We start from the raw sequence: 21,101 nt of genomic DNA on the forward strand, positions 1-21,101 counted from the left end.
TAATTTAGTTCATACAATTTTTTTGCCAAGTGACTTTAATGATAACTTAATAAAATGAATTATTTACAAACAGTGAAATAATAATTTACATAACTAAAAATTGAACCTGTTTGTACTGTTTCCTCTCCTGTATTTATTTTTGTTATGAGGGTTTCTTTTATATTTGTTCATAGAGAAAGAATTTGAACTTTTTATATACTACATCACCTTAATAGTAGAACATAAAAGATAGACACAACTGGGTAGGGAATTTCTTGCCCCGAATAGAACCAGGGGCTGTGCTGCAGCCCGTGTTCAGCTTGGCAGACCCTGCAGGGGTGACAGGAAGCACCTGGAGTGCTTCAGGGACGTCAGACAGGGCAGTGAATTCCAGTATTGCAGTGCCTCAAGTGGTTCTTGTTGTGGGAATATCCTCTTCTATTCTTATGCCCATTGCCCTTCTAATAAAAACATGCTTGTAAGAACCTATGTCCTCAGAGAAGGAGAAAATGTCAGAAAGTCTGTGAATTTTCCTGTAGCAGTGGATTTTTGTTTGTTTGTTTTGTGAGAAGTATTCAGACACTGTGGTAAGCAACAAGATAAAACCCTATGAGATATTAAAATTATATCAAATTGATGTAAGAGTATTGTAAAACGTGGTTTCTAACATCCTTCATATCCATTTTTTTTTTTCATTACACGTAGTTTCTTTGTAGAAGAAAAAAATTTCCACTTCTAGGCTCTGGTACTGGGACGTGTTGCTTAGCAAACAGCTGTGGCACTTGAACATGCTTCATCCAGAGGCTGTCTGGCAGTGCTGAGGGGCAAATGACAGAGTGGCATATGTGAACATGCTTGTGTGTGAAGCTGAATGACCGAGGTCAAGCTCCCGTGAAAGGAAAGGGAAAACGAAGAGAAAGGGAAAAAAGGGAAATGAAGGGAAAGATGAAAAGGAAATTGAATAGTGGATCTTTACAAAGGTGTGTGTAGAAATCCATGTACCAAGTTTCCCTGCAGCTGATGTTAACATGGGTGGCAACACACTGCTGGGTTGTGAAACCTGAAAACCTCAATGCTGGCTTTACACTAACACGTATGTTGATATCCTCCCTTGTGCCCTGGTTCAGATTTTAACAGCTTCACTGTCCAGACACTTGGGGTCAGAGATGGGGCTTACATAGCCCCTCCTAGTTCTGTTGCCTTTGATGGCATTGTGGTGATTTTCACCAGTTGAACATCAGGTGAGGGAATGCTACTTTATTTCCCACTAAAGCATGCACAAATTGTTTTCCTAACATTTCATAAGAATGGTTTTATTATACAGTGTAAAAGTTTAAGTTTCTGTTTAGTATCCAAATGATGATACAGTTGTTGCTCTTTCCCCTGTTTTACTTAGAAGAAAAACTTTCAAGTGTCATTTTTATAAATGTCAGTGGTATAATTTATGTGTATATATTGACTGATTCTATTGCATAATTTTCAAGACAAATCTCCTAAACAGAGTCCCAGAGGTTGCATTTCTGCTTTTAACTCTGAGCAATCAAGCAAAAATGTATTTTGCAAGCTTACACAGACAATTGTGTAGATTAAACTATAATTTGCATGTACCTTAGTGTGTTGCTTCTGACTTTAATGACTTAAGGTTTTTATACTGTTATTTCATTGTGTTTGGAGTCTTTAATCATAATAATATCGATCTTGATGGGACATTGTTTTACTGATATTGTCTTTTGGTACTCTGGCAATATAGCTTTTCCACGTTATGGTAATGACAGTTGATATGGGAATTTCTGAGAGAAAAAGGAATAAAAATACAGAGGCTTTACTATTCTTTCTTCTAAAGTTATCTAAAGAGCTTTGGTCTGGGTCATCTTCTTGTGTGGCCATTATAGCCCCACCGATTTCAGCTGTGCTGACCTGGCTTGCACCACTTACAGAAATGGCTTGCTTATTACAAATTTTCACTAGAAGGTAGTTTAATCCTTTATGAGCCTCACTAATCTTCCTTTTGAATCAATATTTATGTTGAAATATATTGCGCAAATGGGAGTAGACGTGAATGTAAATGTACCTCATCTCCTTAGAATTGTATATTCTGTCAATAAAATCTCATAATTGTATTGCATTTCTTAGCCATGATCACACATTTTTTTCCTCTATATGCATTCTTGAAAACCCGATTGAATAATGGGGAGATTTGATTTAACCACTGTTTAAATCCTGTATTCAGAAATAGGTACAGATTGTTTGCCAATCTGTAACATATTAGCTGGAATTTTCATATAACTTTCAAGCATTCAGTTTCAGATTAAAAATCAGCTAAGAAATTGTATTACTCAGTTATGTGGGGGAAAGGATATGTGAAGTGCTAGATATCCTTCTTTCCCACATAAAAATTAAGTATATGCAGATGTATATGCATTTTTTTTTCCGGAATAAAAACATCCCAGTGATACGTCTGAAAACTGGTGGTACCTGAAACACGGGGAATTTGATTACACATGTGGTGATGCTGACAGCCTGCAGTAGGTCTGCTGGCAGAACTAGGGACTGCTCAGTATCAGCAGCAGACTTCAGTTTCACAGCCCTTTGCAGCTGGTGTGGAGAAATAAATTGTTTTAGCCAAAGGTAATGGGAGGCAGAAAGCTGCCATCTATCTCAGCTCCTCACTACAAGTACTGAAGGTGTGTATTATTGTGCTGAGTGCTCACAAGTGGTCTCCTCAAGAACAACAATGGGAGTTTTCAATTAACTTCAGCAGAGTTTGTTTTTTCGCCCCATGGCTTTGGAAACTTTGTCTGCCTTTTCTGACTGTAGAGATTTAGGAAGGAAAAGTTTATATCTGCACAGAAATAATGTAAATTTTGAATAACTATTACAGCACAGTTCTCTGTAACTGCAGACTAGCATTTCAATGCTAATATCTTTGAATATAATGAACTTCTGTCTGTTATTTTGCTCTCAGATTGATGCCTAGTTCCAGGTATCCAGTAGGGTAGAAAAATAACTTATTAGCATTCATTAGATATGTGAAACTCACTGGAATATTTCCTGTTTCCTATGAAAGTTGCTTTCTAAACTAGGAAAAGATGCATGAAAGGAGAGAAGGCAAAACAAAATTGTAATTGGATAAGGAGCCTTTCACATAGGGGTTATTAGTTATCAAAAGCTATTCTTACATGATGGCTGACTGGTATTCTAAATCTAATACTGTATGTGGGTGATCTCATCATTGCTTCTTACTTAATAATTTAACATTGGTTACATGCCTTATTTTTTGAAACAACTACCACTGCCGGGACCTGTGTTTCTTTGCTGTTTTTTGTTTGTTTGTGTTTTGGAGGTGCGATGCAGGGGAGGGGTGGGAGGGGATGGGGGAGTGAGTGTGGTATAGGATTGTTGTTTATTCTGGCTGATTGTTTTTTTTCTTTTTTTTTTTCTTTCTCAAGTTTCTCACCATACAAAAGAAATTCTGTTTTCCAGGACTATATGCTCAGATTTAGACCCCTTTTCCTCATAAAGTTCACGAGAAGGACTAGACTGGAGAGGATGAACAGCCTGAAGAAAGAGGGTGACCAAAGTGTCTCGTATGATTTAGCCTCCTAGTACCCAGGGACAATGCCACATCAATTTCTTTTTGCTTTAGAGAGATTCTGAAGGTGAGCGCCTCCCCCTCCTGCAGTCTACTACTGTCCTTTGTTGTAATTTATGGTGTAGCTTTGGCTGATCTGGGTCAGAATAGGTTTTTCACATTGTGGTCCCAGTGGTGGAAGCTCTACTGTTTCTTCCTCACTATCCTCTAACAGCACTGAGGCAAAATTAGATTGAACAACTGCAGCTATCTAAAACTAATAATCATTTAGAATCAAGACCAACTGAAATTCTGAAAACTAGATGCCAGGTCTGGGCCTGACTTTGGGTTTCATTTTTAGACTTTGGACCATGATGCACCCTTTCTTTGAGGCCAGAAAAAAGAATTATGTGCACAAGGACTTGGTTGTTGGTGGTTGGGAGATTAATAACAATATGAAGTATTTGCTGTAATATTTCTTGTAACTTGTAGTCTTCCAGAGAATAACATCTACGAGCTCTATAACAAAACTAAAGTCCTTTCCTTGACAACTGAGCAACTGAAATAAAGACCCTGACCCCCATGTCTATCTTTGAAGCACACAAGTCTGACAGATTTAAATAAGAAAGCATATTATTATTTTGCAGGATACTGTTTCAGTAATACTCGGATAAGGTTCTCTGTATTGATCTGGACGTGAAAACAAACACTAAGATGGCTTTGTTAACATAATGTATGAGTTTAGTGTATGAATTCAATTAACAATAAAGAGGCAGGGAAATTTTATCTCACCCTGATTTCTAGGTTGCAGGTGTCAAGAGTGAAGAAAAAAGACATAAGCGGAATCTAAGTTTTGCCCTTGCCATACTCAGGCCAGGGTAGACTTCTAAACATAACGAGAACTTAGGCAGTTCGCTGTATCTGGACTTCTGAAATACCAAAATTTGTAAGGGATGTCATAGTTGTGTCTGTTTTGAGACCTCTAAACATCAGAAATGAAGTGCAAAAATCTCCACGCTCCTCCCTCCTGATGAAATTATTTTCTAAAACAATGTTTTTTGAAATGGAAACTTCATAAATTGAAAATAATATAATCATAAACCTGATGAATGCAACATGTTAGTGTTGATTCCTAAGGTAAATTCTATAATTTCAACTAATTACTATATTTTATTTATGTACCAGAGATCAGTTAGAAGCTGCCAGAAGTTCTTATACTTGTTGGTAATTTTCATGTGAGAAATCCTCTGAAATTATAGTTACAGCTTGATAAATAGAGCTACAATTTTAGAATTATTTTGACTTCCTGGACTGAAATGGTCCTTACAGGATGTGATGCACTGTTTCAAACGATTTTAGGAAGGAACTTAGAGCTCTCTCCTCATGATGGTCCACATATTCGAAGGAAAGTGTGGTCAGTGAATATTATGTTTAAGGAAAAACTGCAGCTTAAAGTAGCTCAATTTTATCACAGTTCTACAGTCTTTGTTGTGGACTTATTCCTAATGCTTATTATTCTCATGAAATAAATATTTTTAAAGATATGTTTGACTTGGAAACAAAAAATATGTTTAATCTATAAAAACTCGATGACATTTTCAGAATTTGTTTTATGTATATTTTTAATGCAACTGAACAGAAAAAAAATGAAACATTGGGATATTTTCTCTTCAAGGGAAAACAAATTTGGTATTCCTATATGAATTTTCTACACAAATAATGGAAATGAATGATCATACAATTTTCACATAAATAAAGGTTTTCTGTCTTCTTTTAGTACATAGAAATGTCTGTAGAGCACATTTGTTACATTTCCATGGTTGCGGTAGCTTGTATTTAGAGGGATTATTTAAAGGGAAAATTCCTTTTTGAAGTGTTTTCTGATGTCAAGGATCATTGCCTAGTTAACTTGCTATTGAAGAAAAATAGTATACTCATGAATTCAATTCTAAATGAAATAGGAGAACTAAATTATTTTAGTCTAGTGATTTGCAGAGTAATAAATTTTGCTTTCATTATTTTGGATTGAGACTTTGTGGGTGATTATAGCAGAACAAAATTTCGTCTAATGCAAGAAGTCTGAATAAAAAAGATTCAGAAGCTAGCTACAATGACATACATTTGGATATAGTTAATACATAGAAAGTGGAAATAACTCTGAAAATAAATGAAAACAATTGAGTTTTGATTCCTTATGGTCTTGAAGCACAAATGATGAGACTGAAGAATCGGTATGAGTAAATCTGGGTCTAACCAGGTATTGGAATATGAGAGAAAATTTTCTGAAAAAGGGATAAAGAGCAAGATTAAAGGGATAAAGAGCAAGGGGTAAAGATCACTTGGGATAAGACGAGGGGAAATGGCCTCAAGTTGTGCCAGGGGAGGTTTAGGTTGGATATTAGCAGAAATTTCTTTACTGAAAGAGTTGTGTGGCATTGGAATAGGTTGCCCAGGGAAGTAGTTGAGTCACCGTCCTAAGAAATCTTCAAGAATGTGTAGATTTAGAACTTGGTAGCATGGTTTAGTGGTGGACATTAGTACTAGGCTAAAGGTTAGACTAGGTAATCTTAGAGGTCTTTTCCAACCTGAAAGATCCTGTGATTCTATAATAAAAGAACACACAGGTAAGCAATATCTGTCTAATAAAGTATTGAATGTATTTCAGATCATTGTATCTCTGTTTAGGAACATGTAATCATCCTGATCAAGATACATGGCTTATCTCCATTATCTGTACACATAGAAAATATCTTTCCAGTTTACAGTAGCAGAATCAACTGTGATGATGTTTTAGGACAGTAAAGGAGATAAAGATTTATTCAATAGATAATGAAGTGCTGTAGTAGTTCTTCAGGGTTTGTTTTCTTTGTGCTTTTTACTTTCAGAGGCTCATTCTTTTACTTTATTGCACGTTGCTGTGTTATTTGTACAGTAAATTCACTAATGGTGCTAAATAATTGGTCCAGGAGTTCCCCTTCTTTAAGATATATAATCCAAATGATATTGTTCCTGTTAACTATTTACCTACCACCTAAATTACAGTAAGGAAAACTCCACTTCCTTACTGGTGATGTTTCTTGACATACCAAAATCATACCTGAGGTATGGGTGACCAACCAAAATAAATAGATCAAGAACAAAAGAAAGTATACAATTAGGCATCTGTGCATTCCCTCTCCATATTCCTTAAAGCTATGAATTTGATTAACTAAATTTCATCAGCTAGGATTCCCATGTCTGCTTCAACTGTTGATACCTTTTTATTTTATTGGCTCTTACTGTTCTTAGTTGCATACATAATATAGGCACAACCTAGAAGAAGATGTGCATTCTTTTGCCTGGTCCCCCAATATTTTTATTTTTGTTGCATGTTGAACAGAGCTTTTAATAAGTTGCCCGTAATAACATTCAACTCTTCTGTGTAAGTGGTTACAGTATAGTTAGTCTGGGACAAAGCAATATATGATAGTAGATAAAATTATTGCTTCCCAGATGCATTACCAGGCATCTGCAAACTTCAACAAGCCCGATTCTACTGTTTTCTGACTCTTAGCCAGTATTTACTTTGTTACAAAATATTAGTTCTCATCTGAAGTCGAGTCACAAGAGAATAATTTGTTGCTAGTATATTTTCATCTCTGGAAGGTGTATTACTATGTGGAGTTAAGGGAAAGAACTGTTGTATAATTTTCCTTGGACTATATTCTCAGTTATTTAGTTTCTTAACAGCCTCATGCGAGGAAGAATTAAAAATAGAAATAATTTAAAAAAGGAAAAGGTAGAAACAACCAATACTAACATGTGTTGTTCTTTCCATTTGAACAGGCTTATACAACTTTACCATCCAGTGTCAGATCTTGTATATCATACCTTATTTTGCCTTATTTGCTTTCCACGATATTAACCAGCTTCTAATTTCTCTGAAATGCTGACTATGTTTTTCACCGTGTTAAGTTTAATAATGTTTTACTTAAAGAAAGGCTGTAGTCACACCATGTTGTTTATACAGAGGAGGTGAATCCCATACCACAATGCAAAAGAAAATCAAATTAGTTTTGTTGAGCCATAGTCTGTGCTGGTTCACTCTTCTGCATTCAGAATAAACAGTGCAGCAATGAGAATAGTCAAATGTCTCTTCAAAATGAGTGATGGAGTCTGTGAATGTCTGTTCTCATCAGTGGATTGAAAGCATATCGGAGTACAAAGTCTCTGCTCTAATCTGAGCTCTGCAGTTCTTTACTGAAGGCATGTAATCACTGTTAGCTCAGGGATCCACCTAAACCTAGCTGCCTATTGTACTCCTATGATTAAAACCCACAGTTTTCTGTAACAAATGCACAAAGGAGAGATGCAATCAGTAAACACCTTCACTCCAGTTGACTGAATAGCTATTTGCTATGAGGCTGATGGTTTTTGCATTTAAAGTCAGGTTGCTTTGAGGATCCATAGCAAGATGCTTTTAAAATATCATAGAATCATAGAAAGAATCATAGAAACTATCCTAGAAGAATCATAGAATCATAGTATCCTTCCCTTCCTCCTCCTTCCTCCTATTCTCTGATGCTTTCTTGTACTAGATATACTTAAAGAAGTTCATCTGGATATCTCATACTGCTTACATGGTTATTGTTAAATATATATATATATACATATATATTATGCTTAGATATTGTGTTTCTTAATTTCCTCTATTTTCAAATGATTTTCATATTGATACCTCAAACTATTTCCCTAACAGTATACTTATTATTTACTACTTCATAGAAGTATTTTCTTTGCCCAGGACTTCAAAGTTCAGGTCTGAAATGGAAGCAAAGGAGTGATGTCTATGATCATATGCTAGCAATAGTCCTGAAAGACAAGGAGAATTTCCAAACTGTCTCACTGGGTTTCTCTCTCTCTCTCTTTTTTTTTTTTTTTTTTTTTTTTGTGTGCGTAGTGTTTTGCAATTGTTAATGCTTTTCTTATGAAATCATTTTATATAAGGGATTTCGTTACAGCAAATCTTTAGTAGTGTCTATGTTGAGAATCCCAGATTCTCATCACTTTCAGATCCGATTCTTTTATCAATGTTGTGATACTTTAAAAAGTTGTCCTATGAAGCAGCTCTGCTGGTTATGTTTGCAGTTAAACGATGCAGGGAAATACTGCATACAGGGTCAGATCATTTGTGTCCAGAACTGGATTTTTTTTTTCAAAGTGTTGATATCCCATTGTGTAATCTTAATAGTTAATTATTGACAATGCTTTCATCTCCTAACAATTTGGACATTACTGTATATAAGAACCCACTCTGCTTCCTGTTTTGGGGAAATGTCAGACTGTAACTGTGGAAGAAAGTTTGGGGGATTTCTCAGCTCTTTACTTGCTGAAGATTCATGGTTAACTGGCAGTCTTTGAAGTTCTGCAAACTGCAAGTTACAAACCTGTGTTAAAAAAGTGTAAAGTTGAAACAAAAGTTGAACACAATGAGCCAATCTTGCCTACTTTAGCAGAGAAAAACTAGTGATTATACTACCAATCTGTTCAAGGATCTGTAAAAATATGATGTGTAGGTAAACAGAAGTCTGACTTAATCATACATTTACAGATCTTGAGCTGAAATTCATTTAAGAATCACTGAACTGCTGTGAACCTACTTATGCTATTTCCACCTGATATTTTGGATGACTGATCTTAGAATCTTTGAAAGGTGAGACTTTCCAAAAGCACCAATTTATGGTACTTAAGTGATTCTGAAAGCCACTGAGTACTTTTTTATAAAAAACACCTGGGTATTTCACATTACTTAGACAGTTACTAAAATAAACTAAATACCATAAATTGCAGTGTGTAAATACACATTGTACATGTATTAGATTTAGTTTTGTTGTAGATGGTCATTGCCCACCTGTTAGCACTATGTATGTTTTCAGCTACAGGCCAAAGCAAGATTTGATCTAAAACCCAGTTATTTATTTGCAATGAATTTCTGTTCTCACTGTGCAGCTGAATAGACCAGTCGTGCAACAGAGATATCGCATGTGGTGCCTTCATCCTGTCCTGTTAGGCTGAAGATTTATGTTTAATCCAAAATGGAGAAGGGAATAATATGCTCCTTCTAAACAAAACTTCTAAATAAAAATTATTCATACAATTAAGAGAGAGAGAGAGATTAAGGAGGAAGAGTAGAGGGGTTGATGTAAACACAAGCAGCTTCCAGAAACTGAGAAATAAAAAGCATGTTAAAAGCAGGCTTCTCCAAGATACAAGACAGTATAGATCTGGGAGTTTAGCTCTTATTTTACGTTATTCATAAAATCTTCCAGATCATTACAGAACTTCAGATCTGGTCTTCCCTAGCCAGATTTATTCAAATAAATGGGAGGTTTCAGTTCAGGGACCATAAAGGTGCTGCTCCTGCCCATCTTGCTTCATGTTTGTAATCTGAAAGGTTCACAATAAATGTGTGAAACCTGTTTCCTGGACCTTTTCCACACAGAATGTAACACCTATGTGAGTTAAGGTGTTCGTGTTCCTAAGGTGAATTATTATTTAGTGTAACCCTTGTCTTCCAGCTGTGACAGTATTTGAATCAGTTCCTTCTTCATGGGAGCTCCTGTGGCTACTTAATAATGGGCTAGGAGAGCAAATCTCAAACTAGAAAGTATCAACTAAACAACCCCTTTCTCAAACAAGCCATTGTGTAGGGGTGAAATTTAATATCTGATATGAGATCAAGCATTGGTAATCTTATGACAGCACAGGAGATTAGGAACAACGAAGAGATTAATTTGATGAGATTCATTTATATATTTTCTCTAAGACCTTTTCTGGGAAATTCTGAAGTTGTTTTTGTAATCTATGATTAAATTCCAATATATCTCCCGCTGGGCTCCTACCTCATATTTTCCATTTACTTAAATAACATGTGTTTTATGTAATAGCTGTATTTCCATTTTTCTTTCACCAAAAAAAATTCTGTTGCATTATCACTGCAGAGATAAAACTTAATTTCTTTGATAACTTGAAGGGTACCTTTGCCTGCTTATATTACTTTATAATTTGACTTTCTGAATTTTTTACTTTATTATGGAGAAACTGAGAGTGCTGTGGCACTGGGTCCTAAAGATCTTTCTGTATCCTCACTGCAAACTGTAAACAAGTTCAGCAGCACTGTGTCCATGAGCAGTACTGAATTAGTACCCACAGATGGATGAATCAAGCACTGAGGCCATGTATCTGCTCTGTACACTTCCCTTGGCAAGACCTTAGGTCTTCAAAATGATCTGATGTATCAGCCCCAGCATCTCCCCTGTGATGTGTCCATACAGCTGTGTTTCCAAGAGCAGTGGAGAGGCTGCAGTGGCCTACACGTGAGCTGTATGTAATCTTTGGGCGTGCAACAGTGGAAGCATTTCAAGATGAGATGAGTACTCTGGAATCCCTCCACCCGATAAAACTGTGCTCTTTGGTCAACTGTATGCAGAGGTCTCTACTTACCCATACCTTCTAGAAAAAGAAAAAAAAAAAAAAAGAGTAATCAAATTGAAGAGGAAAAGATGATTTTTTTTTCCTGGTGTGTCTCAGGAAGATATCTAGGTAATCAATGAAAAAAAAAAAAAAGAATTTTGTAAAATTCCATTGCCCTTTTAGTAGGCCTACTTTACCTAGAAAACAATTAACGATGATAGCTGCAGTATATCTTTAAGACAACTGATTAGATGCCTATTTCTGTAGTGTATCTTGAAGAACCTTATTCAATAATAAATTGTTCTAAAATATGCATCTGGCAGTATGTTAAATTTGAGTTTTCCACTCATTTCTTTAATGTGAAATAAGGGAAAACAAATAAAGAGTTTTTTCTTACTGCTAAGAATGGGAAAGAGCTATGACCAAAACCAATAAATTAATGTTGTAAGTCCAGTGAAATGGGGAACACGATGTGACATTAATTAAATTCATGAATCTTAAAAGAATGAGTTGATTCAAACATCAATTTGGAGAATGACATAGCGAGAGAGGCTGAAAACACTCCCCTGAAGGGTTGGATAAACCTTCACTGAAGACTACCATTGTGCCTACTAGAGAAAAGGAAAGTAAGGGGGAGGACGGGGGAGAAGTAAGAGTGGTGTAAGAGATGTTAAATGAAGTGTGACGCTCATGTGGCTGTGGCCTCTGGTCCTCTATTGCTTGAGTGCAATACGTTTTTCTAGATGACAAATGTTAAAAAGTTGTTTATTGCCCAGGGTGTTTTAGGTGCCAAAAGGCTTGCAAATGAAAGATGGCAAAGAAAACATCAGAGTGAACGTGACACTATTAAAGGAATGTCAGTCCACATGTGCACATACAGAAATAAAAACAGTACTATGTTAATATCTTTCCCATTATTTTCTCGGGAAATAGACCTTATCTGTCCTTTTTTCTTTGTGCTTTAATGATATGTTTTCAATAAATAATAATAATAATAAACAAGACAAAACCAAAAACCAACCAAACAAAAACTAAGGCTATGTTATGACTAATGGTATTACTCTAATACCATTTCTTCAATACCAATCATAACTGAATTACTGGCACGTTTTCAATGAGATCCTAGGTCTCACTCACCAGTTCTTGCAGGAAAACACTCCATTGGTTTACCATATAGATTAAACAATTACTATAGCATTTTGTAGGTAATAAGAGGGGGTGAGGAGTGGGAGGGTGCCGAATTACCTTTTTAAAAATGAGAAAAAGGAGGGAGGCTTGTTTTTTGGAAGTGTTTTGTGTAACGTTTTCTAATATTTAGTATTCAAAATGAAATGGATACCAAAGTTTTCATGCATATCAAAGTTGACATTAATATTGATATTTTTAAATTATTTGCTCTGTCTCTGTTTATTCCTTCTCATGAGTGCTATATTACCAAGAGTCCCATACACTAATAAAAACATTCAAATAATTGATATGTATGAAGTAAAATTATGTGGTTATTAGTAGTAAAATCCTCTTTTGATTCGTGGGAGCTGCTAGACACCCTTCTAATTCCTTTATACCATTGAGAATTAGCTAGCCCTCTCAAATTACAGACATCCTGATATATACTTTTCCTGACAGGTCTCGCCTTGCGATTACAACATGAGACACACAGGCTGGCTATCTATATCCAAAGACTCGGGACAATTCTGTTGCAATATGGAAAGTGGTGTAATTATGTTCCTGATGCATTGCCAGGTGGCACTCCCAAGCACGCAGAACAGTGCAGTTGCCCTTTCTTGCTCCAGGACTCCATGCAGAGGTGCTTGCAGTGGGTTTTGGAGGAAGAAAATGGCAGCATCGCACCAGAAGACTAAGCTCAGTGTTAACGCTTTCAAGCACAGACAGACTTGCTTAACCTATTTGAGGGCCCCTGCTGACAAACTAAATAATAAAGCACTTGAAAAACAATTTTTACCTTTTTTTTTTTTTCAGTAGTCTTCTAGATTCACTGTTGATAATTCTAGTTTATGTTGTTTGAATTTCTTAATTTCTGTGGTAGGGGTATTTAACTGTGATGTCAGCACAATGAATTATGCATCTTTCTAAACAGGGTAGTACCAGAATGACTTAGCTTTGTATCTGTGGTGCATATCTCTGTTAAAATATGTCTTCCTTGGTTTAAGATTCTCTATACTAAGGATATCTAATTCTAAGAAAAGATATTTGATGGTCTGCCCATTGGAACAAAGTGGACCTAATCTTATCTTATTGTACTTAACCTCATTTTGAATATAAAAATTACATTTTATGATTTAAACTTAGTATTTAAATCTTAACTGTTATGACATATGCTAGCTTTTGTAAAATCTCCCCCTTCATGGACTCAGATTCTCCTTTATGCTCAAGGTTAAAAGATTTTGAATAAAAGTAGCAAATGAAATGATAAATGATATTTGGATTACACATACACACACACACACACACACACACACACAAAGAAAGAAAAAAAAAACACAAAACAAACCAGAACCACTGGTGAATGAGTTACTGTAGCTCTAAAAACTTTTCTGGCAGACTTTTAGCACTTACTTTGTCCACACCAGGGTATGTTACCTGCTGTGTTATGACTTTATTAGAGATTGTCATTTACATGATGCAGAGTCAGAATGCAGCTGTTTTGCTCCACATTTAACAGTTTAACTGTCATGGCTCTGGTTTATTCTCCCTAAGAATGTAACAGTGAGTATGTTCAATGATTAGCTAAGAAATCGCTATTAGCATGCATTAGGCTTATTAGCACAGCACAACAAGTTTAACTAATAAAGTTGAAAACAGCTAATAAATCTACATGTTTTTATTGTCAATTAAAATCTGCATACGTACTATGACATTCATTAAAAATTAAGCAGATGGATACAATCAGAGATAATCATGCATGCCACTTATTACCAAGAATATGATGCAAAGTTAATTCATAGGAACTGAGAGCCTAATTACTTCTATCACTGTAATTGATGGGCTTTATATGTACTGCTTCATCATATAAATTAATATGAAACAAAATTTCCTCTAATTTATTGGCACTTCTGAAATAAAAGATTACTAGTTAAATATGCAGAAATCTGCAAGTGTATACTATGGGAAATTTCAGTATTCATTTATGCAGTCTTTCATAAACTTTCATTCAGTTTAGATATTTAAGTATTTGCTAATAAATCCATTACCCAGTTAGCTAATATGTTATTGGCAATGTAACAAAATTGACTTTTCATTGGTAAATGTGTTCTCTGACCACAGGTTTTGTATTTAAGATACGGAGTGACTTATGGTATTAAATCAACATTTAGTAACCTAAATACTTTTAAAAAAAAACACACAGTAAAGGATATATGAATATTTAAATACTAATTTCCCCGCTTCTGTGATGTTATTGTCCAGGAAATTTCTTTCTCTACTCCCTGTCAAGTACACTGAAGGTAAGAATAGTATCTTCCTTGCTATCATACTTATTTTCTCAGATTGCTGTAAATTCAGCATTGTGCAAATTAATCTGATGCTAGCAGGATTGGTAAAATTCTTCTCTCTTGGTACTGTGGGAATGGAATACAATTCAGGCTAGCTTGCTTTCTTATTTTATTCTCAGATCACTGTTATGGATTTTTTTAATATGTATTTTTTGTACTTTTCTGAAGCTAAATATTAGTTCTATTGGAACAAATGAACAATTTGCTAGGGATACCACTGTCTTTCCTGATAACTATATCATGCAGAAGGTATTGGCACTGTGCAGTATGTTGGGGACTATGTGGACACTTCTATTTGTTTTCTTATAAATAAATAAAAAAAAATAGTGTTGTTTAAGCTGTTAGACAAGACTGATTAGGCTTTTCTGCTGAATAACTTGGAAAGTGTCTCTCTTGTCCTTTTTTTCTGTTATCTCTGGCCTCCAAAGTAATCATTCAGAAAATGAGTATCTATTTATTCAGATTTTAGAGTACTCTTGGAGGGTCTATGCTCTACAGATAGCAAAGCTGGTGGTTGGAAATAAAATACCTCACTGAGGTGAAAAACGAAAAGTTGATTTTGTACATGAAGCGTTTGGAAGGCAAAATTGTTTCCCCTGTTCAAGCTAGTCCATAAGACATGCAGGATGGACTGAATAAAGACACATGGTTTAGGATTATTTTTGTTGTTGTAATGCATATTTTTACCCAAAGATGTGCTTTTGATGAGATGGAGTTTCTTCCCTTATCCTTCTATATGTACAACCTAGTCTGTTTGTTATTTTTGCTTATTACTTAATACATTATTATTATGTGTTCAGGAAACACACAATTCACAGTAATTTTACAGTCATATCCATTCTTCAGAAAGCAAGTTTTTAACTACAATTTACCTATTTGTTTAATAACTAATATAGTTGGGTCATCTTGTTTTACACAAATAAAGGGCCCTTATAATCTGTGGAGGTTTTTTCAAAGACACATCCCACGCATTTTGCAGGTGTTTGATCAGTCCCTGTAGTTGTACATTACAAGACAAAGGTGCAGTCTGATAATTAATGTTTGATGCTATGGTACATTTTCTTGAGTCTTTAGAGCAAAGGAAACAGTTTAGAATAATGTCTACAGGAAAACAAATGATTGACTCTTTCTGTAGCTTAAGTTGCTTTTCTTCTCCCGGAGGCTGCAGAGGAGAAAGAGTTGGGACAGAAGGTCCTTTCCAGATACTTTCAGGACAAAAGTTTAATACTAAGTTGAAGAAACGGTATCCATTGGCTTATTTTGTTGTTATTGTTTGGTTTTGTTTGATTGTTAAAATTATCAAAATTTTTTAGTTTGTACTGCCACAATACTTTGTTAAACAAGAAGGCAGTAGTGCAATCCCATCCTGTTTTTATTTATGTTGTCAAAATTAGTTGTGTTCATGCATCTATATAAGCCCCCAAATTTGTCTCTCTCTGAGATATGTGCTAATTCAATTTATAGTTTCACAGATAATTGAAGAAAAAAAAAAAGACAAAAAGGAACAGAGACATTTTCTCTTAGTAATATTTTTTAAATGTCTTTGATCTATGGTATTTTATTGTTGGAACAAATATACAAGTTCATCAAGATATCCATGCCCTCATTCTTACTCTATGTAAATTGAATTGATTCCCATATAATGGAGGCCACTTAGTTATTTCCTTTTCATTGCCTTATATTGCTGTGAGTAGCCATTTAATTTATTTTACACTTAAAATGGAAACATCTTTAAGAACCAATGTTATAATTCTGGTACAGGATAAACATGGGTAACATACCTTTGTGGAGAATGATTTAAATTTCCAAAACAACATATTGCTATTCAGTAATATGCTATTCAGTTTTGAGTGGGAAACAAAATAGCCTGTTCTGGATCTGCCCTCCCCTCCCCTCCCCAAAATAAAAAACAGATACAAAATAACAATTTTATTTTTATTTTATTTTTTTTTACAGATAGTAGTGATTAGTCTGTTGTTTTGATTCAGAGGTTGTTCTATTTAAAATAAATGCATATTGAAGTATTGAAGTTCTTCTGAATTCTGAAAAATTTTGATTTAAATTAAACGCTAGATTTTCCTTGCTGTTAGGCAATAATAATAAAGAATAGAAATATCAAAGGATAGGGAAAGCCTTCAGGCTGTAATATTTGACTATTCCTTTTTTTAAAATGAATTTGATAGAAAAGGTAGATGTCACGAGATTTGAGTGGGAAAGATGGGTGCTTGCAGTAATAGCAATATAGAACTTGGATTTATTAGCTGGGTTTGCTATTGACTCCATCTCTAACCATGAGCAGATCATTTAATTCCTGTGTCCCAGTTTTCCTTTTTTGTCTACATTTCCATACTACAGAAACACAATTATTTTTTCTACTTTTTTTGTTTCACTTTATAGCTCACAAGTTCCCGTGGGGAGGGATTGCTTATGATATGACTATGTTTTATAGAACTATATATTGTTTAATGTGGCTTTGGAGTTCCTAGAGACTCTTCTATTACCAACAAATAACAACTTTCAATAGTCTATGAAATATACTTAATAAAGGTCTAAATTTCTCCAAAGAACTAAATTTCACTACAAATAGATTTACTCCAATGTTTCTTTGAAGAACCCTATAATAAATCATAATAACCTATTAAATCAGATATTTAACTATGAATTGTCTTTTCTAGCTCTTTGCTCAGTAAAGAACAAAAATGTAACTTCTTTGGCTTCTCTTCTCTTGATCCAGGATAGAAAAACTATATTGACAATTCATATTGACAACCAGCTTGTACTGGTTGTCTATCACCAATTGCACAGTTATTAACCGCTGTAACTACATTGGTAACATTAATCTCAGGATCCTTCTGTTTTGTTTCTAGAATGTCTTTACTAGATGTTACATTTTAAAAAATGTGTTTATTTTATCTAATAGTTCTAAGTCTGTGAATGCTTCAGCTGGATAGCAGAACATCTGTTGAAATTGTTACAGCAGTCCTTCACAATGCTTGAATGCTTCATTCAGCTAGCCTCCAGCTTCCTCTGTTGGCACTACATTCAGTTTGCTGGTATCAATGGAAATTAAGGTTATTTATGAATTGGGCTTCTTGGTGAAATGAGATTGAGCACTTCTTACTAAATCCATTATGACCAAACAACGTTAGACTTCCTCTGTATCTCAAACTAATTCAGGACAGTGCAATACTCGAACAACTTTTGTTATCTTTTTAAATAGTTTATAATGAGCAAATTTCTTAAAGTACTATGTGTTTTTGTGAAAATTCTTTTAAATGGGATTTTCTGATCTTGCAGCCTCAGTTGGAGATTTGACAGATAATGATGCTAACTTGGTGGTAAACCCTATAGATATGGCTAGTTCCAAGATGGTTACAACATTATGTTGATAAATATGCAATTTCGCATTGAAAATGAAATACTTCTCAGGAGCCAAAACAAAAGCAAGAAGTCTATGCTACTATGACTGAAAATATGAAGAAAAAAAAAAAAGAGAGGTTACTTTGAGGAGGAGAAGGTTTCCATGTTTGTTTGGTTCTTCCCTCATTACAGGCCTGGAACATTACCTCCTTGCCCTACGTTCCAGCCTGGCTGGATTCAGAAGTTAAGAATCACACCATGAAGACCTATTTCACCACTAGCTCTATTTCCCCATTATAGTAATATCTCCAGCTAATGGTTATTTTTTATAAAAATGCCAACCTATTATTACTTTGTGGCAAAATGTTGCATCTTCTCTTTTGCTGTCAAATCCTTTCTCAAGCCCTCTGGCTGCTCAATGGGATAAGATTTATTTAAACTTCATAGACCCTCATTTAATACAGCACAGTACCAAATGTTTCTTCCTTTTTTCATGGCTCTCTTTTAACTGTTTTCTCTCTCAGAGCTCTGTTTGGGACTTAGTTGATGAGATACATAAATGTGTATGTAGTTGTGTGACAAAGGCGTTGGTCTTTGGGCCCGTGGGTCTTCAAAGTATTACCTGGATAAGAGAAATTTCTTTGTTTTTACTTAATGTCACTCTTTCTTGACAAGAATACTAAACAGACTAAATTGCTATGAGATTATGTACAAAACCAGTGAGTATGTGCTTATTTCTGTCTATTAATTATAAGACAGTACCTTTAAAGTTGGGACCGAAGATGAAGAAGATTCCTGAGAGTCCTTCCCATCTTTCCACAGTGCTCCCATTTGCACCACACAATATATTTTTATTCTTTATAGTTATTCTGGAATATTTATCTATATAACTAGTATTTTTCCTGATACTTTTTTTGGAAAATATTGCTTACAATTAATAGTAGGCTTCAAACTGTAACTTAGAGGATTTTATTTTCTCTTAATTGTCATTGATAATTGCATATGTGTGGACCAGTATCTGGTCTAACCATGCCTGTAGATGTCTAAAAGAAGTATAAAGACAGTAATATTGAATAGGAATAATTTAACTGTGGATATAATTTCTAAAATGTTTAAAGGGTGGTGCTTGTTCATTGGTTTGCATATTTTCATATACATTTTTTTAACAGTTGTTCATTGGCAAATGTTTTAACACACGGTGATTGTGAAAAAGAGCATAAATCTTGATCAAAATGAGACCTAAAGACCAATGAAGGAGGGGTAGAGTCAAAAATAGATTTTTCACCTTGAAGGAATGATAGAACAAGCTTGAGATTGTATTAAAAAGCAGTACATGCACTTTGCTGATTACCAGAAATGGCGTGGCTTTATCACATGCAAATGCAGGAGATTTTGCTTGATAAAGGTTTGCCACGTGACCTGATTAGAATGCAGGAAAACCCAGCAGCAACGGAGGAGTCAGCATGAATTGCAGCTGGAATGGAAAATCAGCCTAGTGTTAGAGAGGGCATAATACAAGGTTGTTCATCTCTACTGTATAGCTTTCTGCTGTAGGTTGGTCACAGAGCAGTGCAAAACTGCAGTGCATACTATGCACAGAGTGACTCATGAAATGAGTTTTACACTGAGGGCAAACTTTACAGCTCATCGCTGTATCGGTTCTCCATAGTATTGGTATTTCCAATCTGTCAGTTGAGGGCTGATGAAAACAGGCTCCAGTATATGGACCAACCATACAGAAGAGAAAGATAAAATTGTCATTTGGGATTAATTTTTTTTTTTCAGGGAAAGTATTATAAAAATGAGATCCCTGCTGAAATGAGGTATTTATAATTAATATGCAAATTGGACTTTGTCCTAAAATTCCCTTCCATTCTTCATAATACATAAAAACCAGAAAGTCCACAGTAACCTTATCCCAACTGGGAAGATCCATGAGGCTAAATCAAACATTTTAAGCAATGCCAAGAAACAGTAATATTGGCTTACTCAAAAAAAAAAAAAATGATTCACTTCAAAAACACGATATTGGTCTTAACTAAAACATGACTGTTGATGTATTTTGGTTAAAGAAAACACTGAAAACCCAGCAAAGAGTTTCCAGAAGTTGCAGCTGGAATAGTGATATGCAATTTGCAAATAAGAACCTCAAATAAGTCAAAACATGTTTTTATTTTACATCTCCAAAATGATATTATTCTCAGCAGAAAGGAGAACAGAATTTGCCCCGCTGCATAATATTTGAGTTAGAAGGCTACAGAAAATGTTAGAGCATTGATTCAAATCAGGTATTGAAGACAATATTTAATGTGTGTCATATCTTAATTCTTTTTCCTTAGTGTTTCTTCTGCATAGTTTGTAATGTGAAATTTAAAATGCAAACACAGGTAGTTTACAGAGGAGCAAATCTCCTGAAGTCCTGCCAGTGTCTATACAAAGCAGGCATGCCCATTTTCTGGGAGTCATGATTTGTTTTATAAAAAAAGTGTAACCTGAAAATCAGAAAAATGCCTCAAAACTGTATTAACATTGAATTTTGTTCCCCTTGCTTGGAGGGCTCACATGGACTTTGATGGCCACGCACCTGCTTGAGTGCAGGTGAGCGAATGACAGTGTGAAGACTGCTATTTTCTAAAGAGGATAACAAAAAGTGCGGTAAGAAGTCCATAATAAAACTAACTCCATATAAGTCCATAATAAAAATAAAATAAAGGGAAATAGCACTAATATGGCTACTGAGAAGCACCAAGCTTTTATAAACTTCACTCACAGTTCTTGATATTCAAAGAAAACACAAGTATGCTGTATTTTGATAACCTTTTGTCTTTCTAATTTGATAGCTACTTAAAAAAAAACAAACACCAAAAACAAACAAAAAACTCTCTGAATTCAAGTGCAAGATCGACTTGTTAGGGTAAAAAACAGCATTTCAGCAAATGTTGATCTTGCTTCATGTCATTATGAGCTTTATCCCAAGATCTGTTAATAGCCCCTAATCATCCTGTTATTTTTCATCACAAATTAACATAAAGCTTGAATTTACAGGAAATGTTTCTGCAACAAATCAGCAGGAAGCCTTAGCAAGCATACCTTAGAGTTCCAGGCTTACAGAGAGTAAAGCACTGAGCAGTGTGCTCATGTTCAAAATGTGTTCTTTGGCAATTAATTGGAAAGCACTTTCAACATCCAATAATGAAAAAAATCGCACCTTAACAGCTCCTTTCGTA

The sequence above is a fragment of the Anser brachyrhynchus genome, assembly GCF_964034855.1.
Source record: "Anser brachyrhynchus genome assembly, chromosome: 8".
NCBI lineage: Eukaryota > Metazoa > Chordata > Aves > Anseriformes > Anatidae > Anser > Anser brachyrhynchus.